Here is an 18,187-nt window from a genome sequence, read left to right as displayed (position 1 = left end):
GTTTTTCTTCTCAAAATATTTTTCACATGTCTGACTTTGAGATATCAAGTAAAAATATCTTCAGATGATTGATGATGATCGCTTTTTTATGCCAGCACAGTCAGGTGAGTAAAAGAATCTATAAGTTCTGGACCTTTGGTCCTAAAACATTCACAAGAGAATGAGGTGTGAGTCACATTACATCCAGTTGAAATTGACTTGCTTCTTCCAGAGTGGTCCTGTAAATTTTGTAGAATAAGGGGTTCTTATTCATTCCCTGCTGTGAAAGATACTGTACTGATAGATTCCCGTGATCAGTTCGCCAAGTTCTTGGTTTTGAGTGATTTCTAGCACAGTTATACAGAGAGGAAAAAAGCCAGTGAGGAGAAATTTTGAAGAAAGGTTATGGAAATAGCTGGGCGTCTTCCTGCTGAGCCATCCCAGAACTGGAGTTCTGAATAATGCATGTTCTATAAATCTCAGTGTCCCACGATGCCACACTTTAGAATGGGGAGAGAAAATAATAGCTACTGTCCACACTTATCACTGATAATAAATTGCAGGGCTCCTGTGTGTGGCAGCGATTAATGCAAAATGCAACCCAAAACACATAACTAAATAAATAGATAGTTTGACTTTCTTGGGGGTTATCTTTAGTCCTCCTTATGTCTTTCTCCCCCCTCCCTCCTTCTCTCCTCTCCTTCTCTCTCTCTCTCTCTCTCTCTCTCTCTCTCTCTCTCTCTCTCCTTTCTAAATAGAAAATATTATTTAAAAAAATTTCTCCAACACAAGGGGAGGTGAATGAGTAAGAGAATATTTGTGTACACATGTGTGCGTAGATATCCTTGCATTTGAATGAAGCAGAAAGTAAGACAGATGCCAGAGATGTTAACAGAAACAAAGACAGGGAGAAAGAGAACTGATTGGCAGAGAGCTGGAATCTGAAAATTTACTTGAACCAGTGGACTTAAAGGGAGGGTGGAAGTGGGCAGAGTCACTGTACACCTTTGGGAATCAAACACAGGAACCCAACAAGTGATTTTCTAAAGAATGAATTTTTCTTCAGTTAGAGAATGTGAACTTGAACATGAAAAATAACCCCCCCCCAAAACTCTCTTAAGTTAGAAACAATAAAATTTACATAAAGTGCAAATAGTGATCATACACTACACTATGCAAATCTTTCAAAAGCTAGGGGATGAAATCTTATCAACCATAACCATTTCCAGCTTTCTTGGGAGACGCTGACTGCAGGGATGTTCCAAAAGGAGTTAGCAGCTACTCACTAGGTTCTGTTTGCAAATATTCTACTAGCTAGTTCATACATTAGCTTGCCTAATATTCCTTCTAACCTTGTGATAGCTATCTGGTTTACTGTTATTGTAAAATGGAAGAATCAGACAAGGAGAGCCTAAAATTTTTCTCCAAAGACATACATCTGCAAGTAGCAGAGCTGGGACTTAAATCCTATTCTGCAAAACTCAAAAGGCAGTGTTCTTCCCTCTCTGTGAGATAAAACACAGATGCCAAGTTAAATTTTAATAGTGGATACAGGAAACACATCAATAGAAATGACTCCTAATGACATACTGCTTATCCACAGATTAGTGCATCGATCAACCCTCATCATAGAAGTTTCTTCTTGCAATAGATAGAAATTAATACAGAGAATCACAACTGGACAGATTGCAGGCTGAGAGACACTGAAGCACTGAGCCCTCAAGGGGTATTTTCATCAAAACCCTCCTTTCAAGATATATGCAGAAGAGTGGGTAAAAAATTATAAGAGCCAGGTGGGTGATGGATGACTCATTGGAAATAGTGTTTTCCAGATACAACAGGATTATACACATATCAACTCACAGAGACGATGCCAGCATGAACAAGACCTGTGCAATGTCAAACCTGTCAAAAATTCAGCATAGAAAAAAAGTGAACACGAAGTCCCACTCCAAACAAAGAAGCCATTGGGTAAAGGAAAACATCTCTTTTATTTGTTTGTTTGCATATTCCTGTCACTGGGTATATCAATAGTACTCCAGGGAAGGACCCATGCAAATTCTTGTCACTGGGTATATCACCAGAACTCCAGGACAGGACCCATGCCTAGGAATAGTTGTCCAAGTCAAAATGGACTCCATGCTCCATGATATCCGTGATATTTGATGTTTTATTTTAGTATTTTTTGTTTTATTGAGTTTTGTTTGTTCTATTTTTTTTTTTTTTTTGCTTTTTCGAGACAGGGTTTCTCTGTGGCTTTGGAGCCTACCCTGGAACTAGCTCTGTAGACCAGGCTGGTCTCGAACTCACAGAGATCCGCTTGCCTCTGCCTCCCGAGTGCTGGGATTAAAGGCGTGCGCCACCATCGCCCGGCTAATTTTTATTTTTTAATTGAACTTTTTGTTTTTGAGAGACAGAGGTAAAGAACACAAGTTGGGTGGGTAGTCATGTGAGGATGATCTGAGAGGAGTGTAGGAAATAACAGAATATGATCAAGATATTCTACATGAAAAAATGTAATATCACACAAATAACAAAAAATAGTATAAGTCAGTATAACTCCTAACTACATGCATTCTAAATACTTATCTCTGTCCCTGAAGATAAGTACAGCTCTCACCCCTCATCAAAGAAGCTTTGTTTTGCAGCTGGAGATCATTACAGAAAGCCACAACTTGTCAAAATGCAGAGAACAAATGATCATGGGAGGCCCAGCCCAGACTGATACATCTGCAACCCAAATCCTACACCTAGGCCTCAGAGACATCACAGAAGAGGGCTGAGATTGATGGTTAGAGTCAGTGGACCAGGAAGTCTGCTGGGAGGTTGTGCCTTCTAACTGAGACTGGGAGATACACTTATGAAATCTTTACAATAAGCTGCCTAAGCAATACCTGAACAATTCCAACAGCAGTTGACACCCCAATATAGATGGGCAAGTCTTCACCTAGAGGAAGAACTCTAAGCAGCTGATGACTGCTGGAGGGAAAGAATCGTCTTCCCTAGAGATGAGGCCCTTGACCTCATCGTGTTAGTTATCTAACACCAAACAGTCATCCATAGAAACATACGCATTCAGACAACACTGAACAGACTTGGCACATTGTCTTTATATGTGTATTTATTTGCATGTATGCATGATAATAACAGATAAAGAAGAGGTGGATCTGAATTTGGGGGGGGTACATCAGGGTCATGGAAAGGGTAAAAGGAAACAAACAGAGGGGGAAATGATTTAATTAAATTTTAAGTCAGCGCACTTCAGAAATTAAAAATATTTCATGAGACGTATTTATAATGAAGAGCATCGTTATTTCTCTGAGATTCAAAGTTAATAAGGCACCCCTTCTTTTCACTTGTGAAACCTTGCAACCCTGGCCGTGTGCTACGGAATCTGGCAATTATCCTTGAGAGGAAGCAGGACAACAAAAGGGGAAGACCTTTTTCACAGAAGAGGGGAAGGTGCCTAGGGTGCAATCCCAACCAATGTAAACATGTTCCTGCAAGGCACATGGAGCTGCTGGGAAGGTTTTCAGAGCTTGCATTAGTAAAATAATATTGGACAGCTTTATCAAGGGAAACTAGCATGGGGCATATACTGGAGGAACAAATGAGGGACAGGAGCGCCCAGGGATCTCAAAACAGATCCTTGCTCTCGTTCTAACACTTCTGACCCCTTCTGTAATAGTCATATAAAGTGTCTAAGTAAAAATGTTAGCATGTATCCAGTATTTGCTTGTTTTGCCTACATATTTTATCACTCGGATATAAAAGTGCAAACCTTGAGCCTATTACCTAGGAGGGAAGAGTGGATGTATTGAGGGTTTCTTGTGATAATTAGTGAAAAGCTATATATCACTTAAAGCAGTAGCTGCTACACAGGATAAGCTAGGTGAGTCCTGGAAAAATGGAGATTTATAGGGGATTTTATCAACTAACCATAAGCATTTGCTTCAGACAAGAGCAGACAAGGAACCCAGGTCCTTTTAAGTTGGAAAAGAAAGAAAACAAAATGATATACACTTGGAACTCTGCTCCCGTCTCCTTCACTTAGTTTACAATTCCCCAGGGAAAATGATGACACTTCAGACTCTCTGAATCTCCTCGGATTCTAATTGGAGGTAATTGGAACGTGGTACCCGTAGGATGTAAAAATTCAGCCTATTTCACAAGAATTCTGAAGAGAGTCTCTCTCCAAAGTAGGTACTTTCTCTTTCCACAGCGTGACATGTTGCAACTTATTTTGATCGATGAAATAGTTTTCATTCTAAAGACAGAGTCCTGTTGTTTTCCAGAGGATTGATAGGGAATGGGAAAACAGGGTAATTAAAAGTGCTCTGAAAAGTCATCTTCACTGTCTCTTCTGTGTTACAGCTGAAGGTAAAACCTAAGATGCCAGGTCTGCAACCCTTTCAAGGAAATACACTTTCTGATGCAGCGGGCTAAGTAATCTGTTCTCAGAAAATACAAGAAAAGCTTTCCACTGGCCAAAGAACTATTGAAGAATACATTTAAATGGACATAACTCTTTAAGTTTTCCTTTCCTGGCTAGACGGAAACTTGATTTGTAAAATATCCCTTGGATGGGTTCTTCCTATTTACACTAGTGATGCTTGCTCATTTGAAGTATATATGAAATGAAACATCGATTTCCTGCTAGTTTAACATTTTAGCAAAGGGTTTTCCATTTTCTCTATGCACATGTAGACAATGGTGCTATTAATGCAACTACAGGAATATTAGTTATATATATAAATAAATAGGCAAGGCTATTTTTTTGTTTGTTTTTTGAGACAGCGTTTCTCTATAGTTTTGGAGCTTGTTCTGGAACTATCTCTTGTAGACCACACTGGTGTTGAACTCACAGAGATTCTCATGCTCTGCCTCTTGAGGGCTGGGATTGAAGGCATGAGCCACCACCACCTAGCTTCAAACCTAAAGTTTTAAATTCAATCTTATTTCATGAGTTTATTAGATTGTATATACTAAAAATCTGCTTAGTGAGATCCAAATCATGGCAGAATATTTTCATTGACTCATTCTAGTAGTTTTGAAATTGATTGATTAGGGACATCTGTTATCCTCTGCTTTCTCAGTTGTGAGCTTTTAATTGATAGCGCTACCAATAAGGAAAGGATGTTCCAGGCTTCATCAAAACTGACATAGCAAATCCTGTCAAACTTTTTCAATGATAGTTCCATAAAAGTGATAACCATTGAGTGACTTTTGCCTGATAGAGGATATTTTATTGTAAGATACAATGTTAGGAACATTAACCCATGTTCAGCTTATGTTCAGCTTTATAGAAATTGTAACAAAATTTGTCTAGAGCACAGGAGATGATATATTTGTTAAAGTGCTTGCCACCCAAACATAAAGACCTGAGTTCAAATGCCCAGGACACATAAAATTCTGGGGATGGGAACACACATCTGTAATCCTAGTATGGAGGGGGGTGCTGTAGACATATGTAGATGCCTGAAGCTTATGGGTTAGCCAAAATAGTCAAACGGAGAAGCTTCAGTTTCAATGAGAGACTCTTTTCAAAATATAAAAGTGGATGGTGATAGAACAAAGAAACCAGAGGTCTACGCTACCGTGAAATGCATGTGCATATATGTGCCTATACATATACATGCACACACACACACACACACACACACACACACACACACACACACAGAGAGAGAGAGAGAGAGAGAGAGAGAGAGAGAGAGAGAGAGAGAGAGAGAAATACAATACACATTAAAATATTCTGGCTATCATCATATTGCAGGATATAGTAAAAATGGAAATATTTTTATTGTTGTCTCAGTACCACATACCATTCATTAGAAAGATATATTAGAATGGATGGACTCTGGTTTGCAGTCCAAATAATTTATGCATTTGAACATTAGCAAGTAGACTCAGTAGTTAGGCTCTGAAATTAAAATTCATTCTCTGCTACTTGTGTTTTACATAATTACTTTTACCCAAGTCTCCTTATCCAAAATACAGGAGTATTGATGGTAATTGCATTACTCAATAAGTGAACATATTTTAAAATTGATTCAGTGTAAGCCATGTATATGTAATATTAGACATAATACATAATGTATTAATAACCGTGATTAACAACATATAATTGTTCATTTTAGTGTTCCATTAAATGACAGTACATTGTTACGTTGGGTGGTAAAGATAGTCTATGGATACCTCCACAGGAGGCTTTTACTGATCCCCTGTGTAAAAATCTATCATATGTCTTACCTATGCCTTTCAGCCTCTTTGCTATTTCTAGAGTGCGGCTAAAACACTATGTCAGTGCCTATGGCAGCTCCCGTTATATCCCTATTATCTTTTTTTTTTTTTTTTTTTTTTTGCTTTGTGACTTAATCATATTCTATTCCGTTCAGATATGGATTAAAAGAACATTGAATGCTTGCTTTCTAGGATATTGTCACTTTTAGAATGGTGTTACTCCCCCACCCCCCATCACCAGAGTGTTGGTTGTTAGGTGGGACAGATAAAGAAACAACATAATACCTCTCTCAAGAGGCTTACTTAGAGCTCCCAGGCTTCCCTCAGTGATCTCAGGGTACCAAGGATCGATCTTCACTTGTGTGAAATTACTAGCGTATCTTAACCACCAGCAGCAGTGCATGTAGTGCCTGCTCACAGTTATCTCTTCAAACATTTATATTAGGCGCCTGTGACTTTACTGACATTAAAAACTGTAAGGAAAACTTTTTAAATAGTCTTCTTTTATTACAGGCTAAAGTGCTCTGGATAACATTTGAGCCTTCTCTAATTATAGTTGTCATTTCATTCATCTTCAAAGCCATAGATTTCTTAATGTGAATTTGTCTTATATGTAAGAAATTAGTCCTGAAAGTATTTTGGAAAAAAAAAAGTTTTTCTTCTATTTTTTCCAGACACACTATTTTTGAGACTTATGTCTTTTTACAAACTTCAAACACTGGAAGTCGTATTAGAATTTCTAGGCATTCCTATATGTAAAAATCTTTGAGTCCTCACACTGAATATCATTAATATTCAAAAACATAATAGCAAAAGGTGCTGAAGAAAAAGTTTTGTTGTCTTTAAAGTGTTGATTTTTTCAGATTCCCCTGTGATAATATTTTCTATTTAAACAGAGATATTATTTGTAGCCAGTCTTATGGTATGCAAATGTTGTTCTATATCATTCATTTGCTTTCTACTTATTGGTCATGAATATGGATGTCATTTATTCCTGCAATTAAAATATAGTCTTGTAATTTACACCTGAATTCAATTACACCCTTAAAATAGGTTCTCCATGGAGACCTTATAAAGTAAGTCTGAGTTCTTTTACTGCCATATTCATGCTGAGCAATAATAGTGACAAGTCTCATTCTCCCATCATCAGATTGTCATGTCATTGCAAAGACGCTCCCAGTGGCGTCCTTCTAGGCTCCACCATGCTAACATCCCGTGGTAATATAAGATTCTTGATGGTCACCCATCTTACTTCTGAACTGAAGAAAACAAGCCACAGATTATTTTTCTGTTATTTCTACACCGCATTCAGCATACTTCTGTGTTATCAGTACTTGGCAACTCATTTTCCCATTTTTCTCCTACACTTCATGGTCCAGGAAAACAGATATCCATGTAATAAATGTTTGCATGTTTGTGTATAGCATGATGGTGAATACATAGAAGTACACAGAGTGACTCAATATATGAGTGAAGATGAAAAGAATACACTATAAGAAATAACATGAAGAAATGAACAGAAACAGAAAATGAAGCTGTTACTATTCTCAGTACTTGCTTCGAACTATAGCTGTTAAAAATGGAAGTAGTTCATGTAGATAGGCGAAAATAAACATTGCCTTTAATTATGACCATGTAAGAGGTGTATATTCAATGCCTGTAATTCCCTCTGAAAAACACTAGAGAGATGCTTGCACCCTTCTTGACATTAATCAGCCCTCTTCTGTGTCTGTCTCAGGGTATATTTATTTTGATATTTTAAAGAAGCACTCCCTTTAGTGGGTTCAGAAACAAACTTCTGGAAACCTCTTCTGTTTTATTACACTGGAAGTTCATGACAAGATCATGTCCACTTCTTCCCCAACTTGCTCCCACTCAGCCTCCTCATATTCACAGTGGGAAAGAAAGGCTCTTGTGTTTAAGTCTCAATCACAGTGCAAACACCACATATCTTGGTAATTTTCACTGCTGGGTTAATATTTTATTTCTTGGAAAGAAAAAAAATCCAAGATGATAAAAAGAAAATAGACTATGTAAAATGAGAAATAAATATGATTTTGCTATAAATAAAATTGCAATATTGATTTTATTTCCAGCCTCCTTCCTGATGAGAACAGGTTTCTGGCTGCTCTTTTTCTTCATTCTGTAGAAAACAAAGAGAAATTCCTATGTTGTTTATTTTATTTTTGATTATGTTTGCGTATGATCATATGGACACAGTTCCCCATAGTGGCCAGAAGATGGCGTCAGGCTTCTTGGAGCTAAAGTCACTTATGTTCATGAGCTCACAGACACTGTTGGTAGGTACCAATCTGAGGTCCTTTGCAAGAATACCAAGCTCTCTTAATAATGGACCATCTCTCCAGACCCCAATTAGGTTGTTTTAAAGATCAGTGAGGAGCTGGATGGAGGACTCAGTCAGAAAAAAACAACCTATCCTGAAAGTTCCTGAGTCTGACTCCAGAATCCATGTAAAAAACAAAGCTGGATGTTGTAACAAGCATTGTAAATGCAGCTTTTAGGAAGTAAAGTTTAGCAGATATCTGGGCTTACTGGCCAGTTGGAATGGTCTACTTCTGGAGCTCCAGGTCAATGAGAATTATGACTTTAACCAAGCTCTGGAGGAATGATGCCCCAGGTGGTGTTCTCTAGTATATCAACATGCCTACATGAACATATACATCAGCACATGTACACACATGCATACACACACACACACACACACACACATACACCACAAACACACACCAAGGTGTGTTGTCAGGGTTTCTGACATTAAGTCCCAAAGAAATCATACAGAGGTCTACATTAGTTATAAATTGATTGGCCCATTAGCTCAGGCTTCCTATTAACTCTTATAACTTATATTAGCCCATTATTCTTTCCATGCTAGCCACATGGCTTGGTATCTTATTCAGCGAGGCAGTCACATCTTACTTCCTCTGTGGCTGGGTCAGGTCTGCACAGTAGGACTTCCTTTTCACCAGAATTCTCCTGTTCTCATTGACCCACCTCTACTTCTTGTCTGGTTGCCCTGCCTATTCTTCCTGCCTGGCTACTGGCCAATCAGCATTTATTTAAAATATAATTGACAGAATACAGGCCATTGTCTCACACCAAAGGTGGTGGTCTCTGGGATATCAGCACACCTACATGAACACATATATTAGCACACGTATATGCATGCATGCACACACATACACACACACAAACACACACCAAGGTGCTGTTCTCTGGTATATCAACATGCATACATAAACATGTATACTAGCACACATACATGCACACACACGCACACACACATGCACACAAAGAGAGAGAGACAGAGACAGAGACAGACAGACAGACACACACACACACACAGAGAGAGAGAGAGAGAGAGAGAGAGAGAGAGAGAGAGAGAGAGAGAAAGACCGGGTTAGATATTTATCAGCCTGGCACAATCTATGATAAACTTCGAAAAACAAAATCAAAAAGGAACTCAACTGAGACAGTACCTCCATCACATTGCGTAAAGAGGCAAGACTGTGGAGCTGTCCTTAGGCAGGTGCTCCCGGATAATGAAAGAAAGCTGTACAGTAAACAACAGATCTCTCCCGCATGGTATCTTCTCTAATTCCCACCTGGAAGTTCCTGACCTGCTTGAGTTCCTGCCTTGCTTTCTCTCAGTGACAGACTGTGATCTGGATGAAAGAGCCAAATAAACCCTTTCCTCTCAAAGTAACTTTGGGTCCTGCTATTTCATCATAGTAACAGAAATCTAACTAGGAATCTCTCTCTCTCTCTCTCTCTCTCTCTCTCTCTCTCTCTCTCTCCTTCCCTCCCTCCTCAATTACACCTGCTAGGCCTATTTTGTGAAAGGCCTAAACTTTCCTTCTACTTTTTTAAATATAAGTAAGACCTCCATACTTTTTAGTAGATATAAATTGACTGGTTTGTTTTTCTATCTTTGTATTACCAGCTGTCTTAGATTCATTGTACTAATATAATAAAATACTAAATACTGGGCAGTTTACAAGCAATGAAAATTAACTTTAAAAGTCATATAAGATGTGCAGTTCAAGTCAAACTATTGGCATTCTCTAATTTCATTAACTAAATTCCCTTACTGTCAACTGTAAGTATTTCCTCAGATATATAGATTTCGATGCTAAAGATGTACATTAACTGGTCAGAATCTTTTTGCCAAGAGTATTTTCTAAGTTCCATCATGATTTATGTGTTCATTTTTATGATTCACAAAGGAAAACAGCGGAACAAATTCATGATGAGAAAAACAATAAATGTTCCCTGGTCCTGATTTTTCCAGTGAAGGCTCTGTTTTAATGTAGGATGTGCTCCATTCAATCCCAAACAGCCTGTGAGCACCACTGTGCAGCCAAGCTCCTCTGAGAATAAGAGGCTGTCATCATCACTCTAACACTTGCATAATTACACATAATACATGTCCAATCTGCCAGTCTAAATGTGGAGAGCTGACATTCTGGCACGCTTATGTGTGTGTTCCAACTGCTCTTCCCAACCCTGCAGAACCTCTCAGAAAAGCTGTTGAGTAATCCATAAAGACCGGTGAGTCAGAGTTTGGTGGTCTAAAAGAACAGGAAAATTATAGAAAAAAAACCAATAATTACTCTGGGGGATGAACTATGCTAACTGAGCTGTAGGTTTTGGGTACATACAAAACACACCTGGGTAAAAACTTTTGCATTTTTTTTTGCATTTCTAAAACTTACACAATCTGAAGGTCATGTATAACTAAAAATATTGAGGCATTATATTCCACAAGGCATTGTAGGAATTGACTGAAAACAAGAAGCAGTAATTTACTGTGCTCTTATAATGTTTCAGATATAAGCAAGTATTTTGTACATGTATGCATCTATACAATAAAAATGTATATCTAAGACCAGTTTTACGGGGCAGGCAGCATTTGATCATTTTTAGAGATGAGAATTTTACCTCATTGTTTATCAAAATCTATAATGGGAAAACCAGAGAAGAAAAAATATTTCTGAATCTAAAGGCCAGGAGTGTTTTAATACATAGCACTTCCTTCCAAGGAATTCTGTGGATCGGGAAAGGTGTCAATATGTCAGGACTTGAGTCGGGTCTCCAGAGAAGACTCAAGTAAGAGGTTATATATTTCTTTAAATTTGATAGCTCTGGGTCCTAGCAGATGAAGCTGCCATTATATTGCTCCCACTGCACTACTGGAGGGAGACATACTGCTTTGTGACTTGTGATGAAACAGAAAAGAAGGGGTTGAGCCGTAGATAGGAAAGAAATTTGGTTCCTCTGACCTTGTACTGAAAGTTCTCACCTTGAAGTTGTCCCAAGTCTTTCTGACTAACGAGGGCTGTCATGAGGGAGACTGATAAAGACTGAATGTCTGACGCTGACAACAATAACATTTCATCATTGGTAAAAATGTTCCACAAGGGGCTGATAATATACTCAGGGATCATGCATGACTTATTCACATAATGGCAGTGGCTCCGGATCAGCATCGGAAGACAGTGGAGTACTGGCTGGCAAGGCTGGCACAGCATTTCTGCTCCATCAGCGAAGGCATCTTTGTCCAACAGAGAAGTTGATGAAATGACACTACTTGAATCCTCTCTGTGTGTCAGAAGATGGGAGAATAAAAGTTTAAGGCAAGATTTAATGTCATCATTTACTTCTACGTGAAATACGGAATTTAGTGATTCTCTCACAGGTTAGGACATGAAAACATACTTTCTTGGTAAGGCAGCAAAATGAAGATAATGTTAATTTGGTGTTTAAGTAGTGACTGTACAGAGACCCACTTTTACATCCAAACTATGGGTAGTCTACTTTGAACATTGGCCTCATTACGTGTGGGTTTTGTGGCAAATGAATATTTAAACAAATGATATATTTTATCTTAAGGCTTTATTTTACACTTTGAGGGTAAGCTAAAAAGAAAAGCATTGGTTTAGGTATAGGCTGTTACTGAATACACAATATATCTCTAAATAAACAGTAATGTAAAGAAAAGGAATTTATTTTTCTGTGGGTGGAAATGAAAATTGGTGCAGTCATTCTAAAAACCTATTAAAGTGCAAAATATGTGCTTGCTTTTACTTAAGAATTCACAATGCATAATATTTATTTTGGAATAGTGATGCAAGTTCATAACAACATATGTACCTGTGTATTATTTTCCCTTTTCATAAAATCATGTATATTCTGTGACCTCCCTTATAGGCAGAACTTATGCACATATTTTTGTGCAAAAATATTCACTGTAGCCTTTGTCACAGTGACCAAAAATGGAAGAAAATGCCAAATGAATTAAACAATTAAACACATATAAATTTGGAACTTTCATCAATAAACTACTAAACAAACATTATAAACCATAGTAAGATACACATAAATATTCAATATGCAAGAGTAGAAAGGAAAACTAAGACCAGAGGCTATGGTATTATCTCATCAAATCAATTAAGGAAATGTGTACATGTGTACATGTATAGTTTTATTAACTCTAAAATATATTAGAAAATAATGAAGAGTAATATCAGATCACTTTTAGTGAAATAATATATCGTTTTAAATTTGCACATAATTGGCAGATTTTAATGTCCTTTTCACTATGTATGTATATCTTTTTTTGTTCAGGAAAAGAGAATAACATACATTTCAATGGAAAATCCAGGGGCAAACAAAGGGAATAGAGCAACAAACTAGGGTGAAGAAGTTCTTGCTGCTTTTCGGTACTGTAGAGACAAAAGGCAGCACTGTTGGGTACCCACTGTATGCTAGGAAAAACCTCAAAGCCTCACAAGTGCAAGGCAAAACTCCCAGGAGTTAAAGTTCCTTAGGAATTTTAGATTTTCTGGATAATTTCCTATCTCGTATGTGTTTCATACTGCCTGATATTTTCTCCCGCCTCTTCATGAACCATAGTGTCAGCAGAAAAGCATCTGTTGTAAGAGCAAAGATTCAGAATCAGCGGCCACATAAAATGCTGTGACCTAGAGCCAAGAAGTTGAAAGAGGTGGGGCTTGAGCTCGCCTCACATCCCTAGGTGCTTTATGAGGGACAGAACTCAGCAACTTTGACTTAAAGCTACTGAGGACCAAGACCTGTAAAATGTACATTAGGAATTATTAAAAAGAGGTCAACATTGGTAGTAAAATTTTCTTTAGATGGCAAACTGTAGAATTAACTGTTCCGAAATCTAAACTGAACTTGCACTTCTCTAAAAATACGACAGACTTTTTTTTTCTATAGATGAAAGTTACGTTGCATCTGTTGGTATGATTCTGTAGAAGGAATTCCCCAAGCCCATGGAACCTAGCCAGAATGTGACTAGAGTAATTTCAGCAAATATTTATGAAATATAGAAGGATAAGATTAAGCCTAGATTGATGTAGATAACTTTACTAAGATAGAGTTTAATTTTAATAAATCAGGTTATTTTTGATATTGTACAACCATATTAGTAATTGCTGACTTAGACAAAATGATCAATAAATATTAAAACTAGTAAAAGGAAGTTTTATGAACAGACTGTTTACCTACTGTTAAAGCACCTCAGTAAATACAACTTATTTACTACAAAAGGAAAATTAGAAGCCTCATTGTTGTTTAACCTGGTAAAAACATTGTTAATTTTTTTATTGCAAAATAATAAGACCATAAAGAGCAGGAATGGTGGCAAAGGCCTTGAATTGCAACACTAGAAGGCTAAGACAATAGGATATATTGTATACAGAGATATTTATTATGAAATGGTTATTAATAGTATTAATTCTTTGAAAACTTTGTACATTCAAACAACATATTTTTGATCACATCTGTTCTTCTTCTGAACACTTCCTAGACTTATTATTCTGTCTCTCAACCCCTCCCAACTTTGTTCTCTCCTTTTCTTTCTTTTTTTTTGTCCTTTTTCCTATGGGTCACTGAGGATTTTATTCTGTATGTCGAACCCCTGGGGAAAGGGTCTTGTCTGTGGCCACCCTAGAGATTTACACTGGACTCTAGACTCTAGCTTGGAAGTGAGGTGACAGAAACAATGTTTTGTGCCAGTCACGTGATTACAAAGTTGGGGTTTCCTGCAGGACTCCAGGAACAACATAAATGCCCACACTTGCTGTGAACTATTACCAGTCTTACTTGTCATCCTGTCCTGGTCAAAGGGGTCCTCAATGGACACCACTTTTTACTCCCAGATGAAGGACTTATGCAGGTCAGCTAATTGGTCAGGTATGATGTGCCTGCTGGAGCCATCAGGAGACTTGAAGTCCAGGTCATATTTGCCAGACCTGAAGAACTCAAAGACAGCCACGTCCATGCTGAGGACAACGTGGTTAGTGTAGCCTGCCTTCTCAATTGCATTCTTCACAACCCCAGAACTTATTTGTTCTTCTGGGTATTAAGTGCAAACCTGCCTTCACCACTCACATTGGTGGCCTCCTTCCCATATTTCTTCTTGATGATATTCTTCAGATGGTTATAAACTTCTGCCCCAATGCACATGGCTTCCCAGCAGCTGGATACCCCCACAGGGAAGTATGTTCTCAGTTTGTTCTCAGTATGAGAACCTCGATTGACCTCAATGAAAGCTGGGACTGATAGGATGACATCAGGGTTGCTAGCAAAGTCAGCGATGTGATAGTAAAGGGGTACTCCCTTTTCTGTGGTACCAGCTTTACAAGCAGCCCAAGGCACTCCCAGGACGGCATTTGCACCAAATTTGGATTTATATTCAGTGCCATCCAACCCAGTCATCACTTTCTCGATCTTCTCTTGTTCAACAACATTCAGTTTCTTGCTAACCACAGTAGGCACCGATAGTTTTATTGTTATGCCCAACACCCTTTGAGGCAAGCTTCCCCAAGTAGCAGGTCTTATCACTGTGATGGAGTTCTAGGGCCTCACGGATGCCTGGGGAGGCACCGCTGGTCACAGCATCTCTGAAAAGACGTTTTGAGGTGTAGAGATCCACGTCAATGGTGGGATTCCCACAGGAGTCAAAGATCTCTTGGACATGGAGCTTGAGGATAGACATGGCCCTTGGATTGTGGTGCAGAAAAGTTTCTGAAGGCACCCTGTAGAGCATTTAGTAGAGACATGCTTGCGACCTATTCCCCAGGTGTTCTTTTCTTTTTATACATAGCCAGAAGAGTTCAAATCGTTGTGTTCATGTACCTACCGGTGTGGGGCCCATCCACTGGAATATGTTCAACCTGCTAAATGCCAGAACCTTTAAAGAAAATTAATTTTCCTTCCCCCAGACGACATTAAGTCTCAACTTTTCAGCTGGAGTAGAGGATCGTGAACCCTGTCACCCTCCATGCTGGAGTGTTAACTGTCTTGGTCTTGTGTAGGGCAAACACACCTGCTGAAAGCTTATGCTCAGAGACGTCAGTGATGTCCGGAAGACAGGCGCTCTCCACTTCTCCCTGAACCCTGGAACTTTTGCTATTTGCTCTCCCTCTTCCAGAGCATAGTCTGAGCCTTGATGACACAGATATCTTATTTGTGGCTAAGAGCTCCACTAACAGCTAAACCTCTCCGCTTTGATCAGTTTTGAGTGTTTGTAGTAACCACTGTTCAAGGCACAAGGAAATTTTAGTGAGGAAGTCTGAGTTGTCCTAATCTATGTGTAGAAAGATGCAAAAGTAGAGTGTAATTACATTTTATGCACTTAAAATCACAGTTTGAAATATCTCTATACCCATGGAGTCATCACTAGAACTAGGAAAACTAACACGTCTATCATCCACACAACTTCCTTCTTGCTCCTTTCAAACACCTTCCTTTCTTTGCCTTCACCCTCATGTAACTACTCACCTGCCTCCTTAGCAGGAATTAACATATTTACAATAGTTTCATCTCAAAAGCTTAAGAGCCCTACATCTTTTTGCCAGTTTTTTTCCTTAGTATTTTTGAGATTTTGAGCATCGTCCAGGTTTTTTTTAGAATGTATCTGTAACACTCATTTAAATTTCTAAGTAGGAATGCATGTGTGGGTATATGATAATCTGTTTATCCACTTAGCTATTTATAGAATTACAGATTATTTCTAGTTTTAAACTTTACAAAGAAATCTATAATAGACATCTATATCTAAGGATTTATGTAGATGCCTGGGTAAAATGTCTACATGGGGAAGCAATTCAAAGGGTGTTGGGCATATCAATAAAACTATCGCACCTACTGTGGTTAGCAAGAAACTGAATGTTGTTGAACAAGAGAAGAGAAATCTAACTCTTCATATTCTTACCAGACTAAGAGGTGTAGAGTGCTACTATTTCATAGTGTTCTCTTCTCCTTTCCTCCAGTCTTCATGTACTTACTGGCCAGATATGTCCTCTCTTAGTCTTTATATGAGGTTCTGTGTTTAGCCTTAGTGTATCTTATCTTATTATGCCATCCATGTTCAGTTGATAGCCCTGGGAGGTCTGCTTTTTCTGAAGAAAAAGGGAGGAGTGGATCTGGGAAATAGAGAAAGTGGGTGAAGGCAGACTGGGAGGAGTGGGGTGAGGGTAAATTGCATTTGAGATGTATTGAAAACAAAATAGATAGATATCATCTTACAGTTAAAAAATATAATTTTCTGTTTTTCTCATTAATTTCTGTCATTATATTTTAAAAATAAATTTCCTACTTCTGTAAACTTTACCTGATTTTTAAAAACTTCTTAATGTGGTCATACAACTCATATACTAAATTATTTTTTGCTTTTTCAAAATACATGTTTAAAAATTAAAATTTCCTTCTACTTACTAAATGTTGTTATATTTTTTATAACCATTCAGTTTAATACTGTTTGAAATTACTCTGAGGACCCATAGTATTTTAACTTGAAAGTAATTTGTGCTTGCTAGATATATTATTGATTTTATTTTAATTATAATGTACTCAGAGAGTATTGTGAGTCCTTGATCCTTTAAGTGTATCCAGATTTATTTAATGATTTAGCATATTGTCTGTGTTAGTGAATACATCAAGCAAACTTATAAAGTGTGTTATTGGAAAGTTGTCATGTGCAGTATTCTGCTCCCAAAGTGTCACCTAGGACAAAGATGCTATGTAGACTCTGCATCTGTTCATTTCCTCTTGGTATTGCTGATTTTGCCTTCTTTTATTTATTGTTTGTATGATCTATATGTTTCACCTTTTTCTATTACTTCCTGATTATATTTGAAGTATGTCTCTTTCAGACAATATTTAGTTCCCTGTTGTGGTTTTATTCTCTCTGCTCATCTCTGCTAGTCAAATGAAGCATTACAAGCACTAACATGTTGTTGGAATTAGCCTTTCATGAATCCTCTTTTGTTTTCTGTTTCATCTCTTCACTAAAGGCCAGTTTCACTATTCTTCATGTGAAAGATGTCTCTTTCTAACACATATGTGTATATTTTATACTTGTACATTGATTTTCAATTTATTTTTATTCATTATTACTGTCTGTGTGGATGATGTCTCTGTGTGTAGGTGTGCAAGTGAAATCATGTGTCTTCCATTACCATGTGGAGGCAAAAGGACAACTTTAAGGTACTAGCTCTTTTTCCATTGTGGATTATAGCTCAGGCTCCCAATGTAGGATTGAGCTCAGGTTTCAGTTGTAGAATTGAGCTCAGGCTTTCATTGTGGGTTCTAGTTCAGGTTTTATTGCAGGTTCTATTTCAGGTTTCCATTGTGTGATTGAGATCAGGTTTTCTTTGTGGATTCTAGCTCAGGTCTTCTTTTTCTTTATTAGATTTTTTTTTTAAATACCAATTCAAATTCTCACTTCCTCCCTTCCTCCCATTCCCTTCACACATCTTCCCATTCCACCCCCCTTCTAATTCTAAGAGAGTGTAAGGCACTCTGCTTTGTGGAGGGTCCAAGTCTCGCCCTACTACATCTAGGCTGAGCAAGGTATACATCCAAAGCAAATAGGATCCCAAAAAGTCAGTACATGTAGTAGAGATAAATCCCAGTG

General features: G+C 37.9%; 1 protein-coding gene and 1 pseudogene across 4 annotated transcripts in view; one reads left to right on the top strand and one right to left on the bottom strand.

Annotated features, from left to right (window-relative positions):
• The window catches only part of LOC121461879 (limbic system associated membrane protein), a 2,099,220-nt gene that overhangs the window by 1,384,185 nt on the left and 696,848 nt on the right, over positions 1–18,187 (top strand). The window lies entirely within an intron of this gene.
• Positions 11,430–15,265, bottom strand: LOC121462039 (annotated as a pseudogene).

This window comes from Microtus oregoni, unplaced genomic scaffold (assembly GCF_018167655.1).
Source record: "Microtus oregoni isolate MIOR12 unplaced genomic scaffold, Mior012 000023F_ref0000262, whole genome shotgun sequence".
Classification (NCBI taxonomy): Eukaryota; Metazoa; Chordata; class Mammalia; order Rodentia; family Cricetidae; genus Microtus; species Microtus oregoni.
The sequence above is the reverse complement of the archived record's forward strand: the minus strand, read 5'-3'. Positions and strand labels throughout refer to the sequence as shown.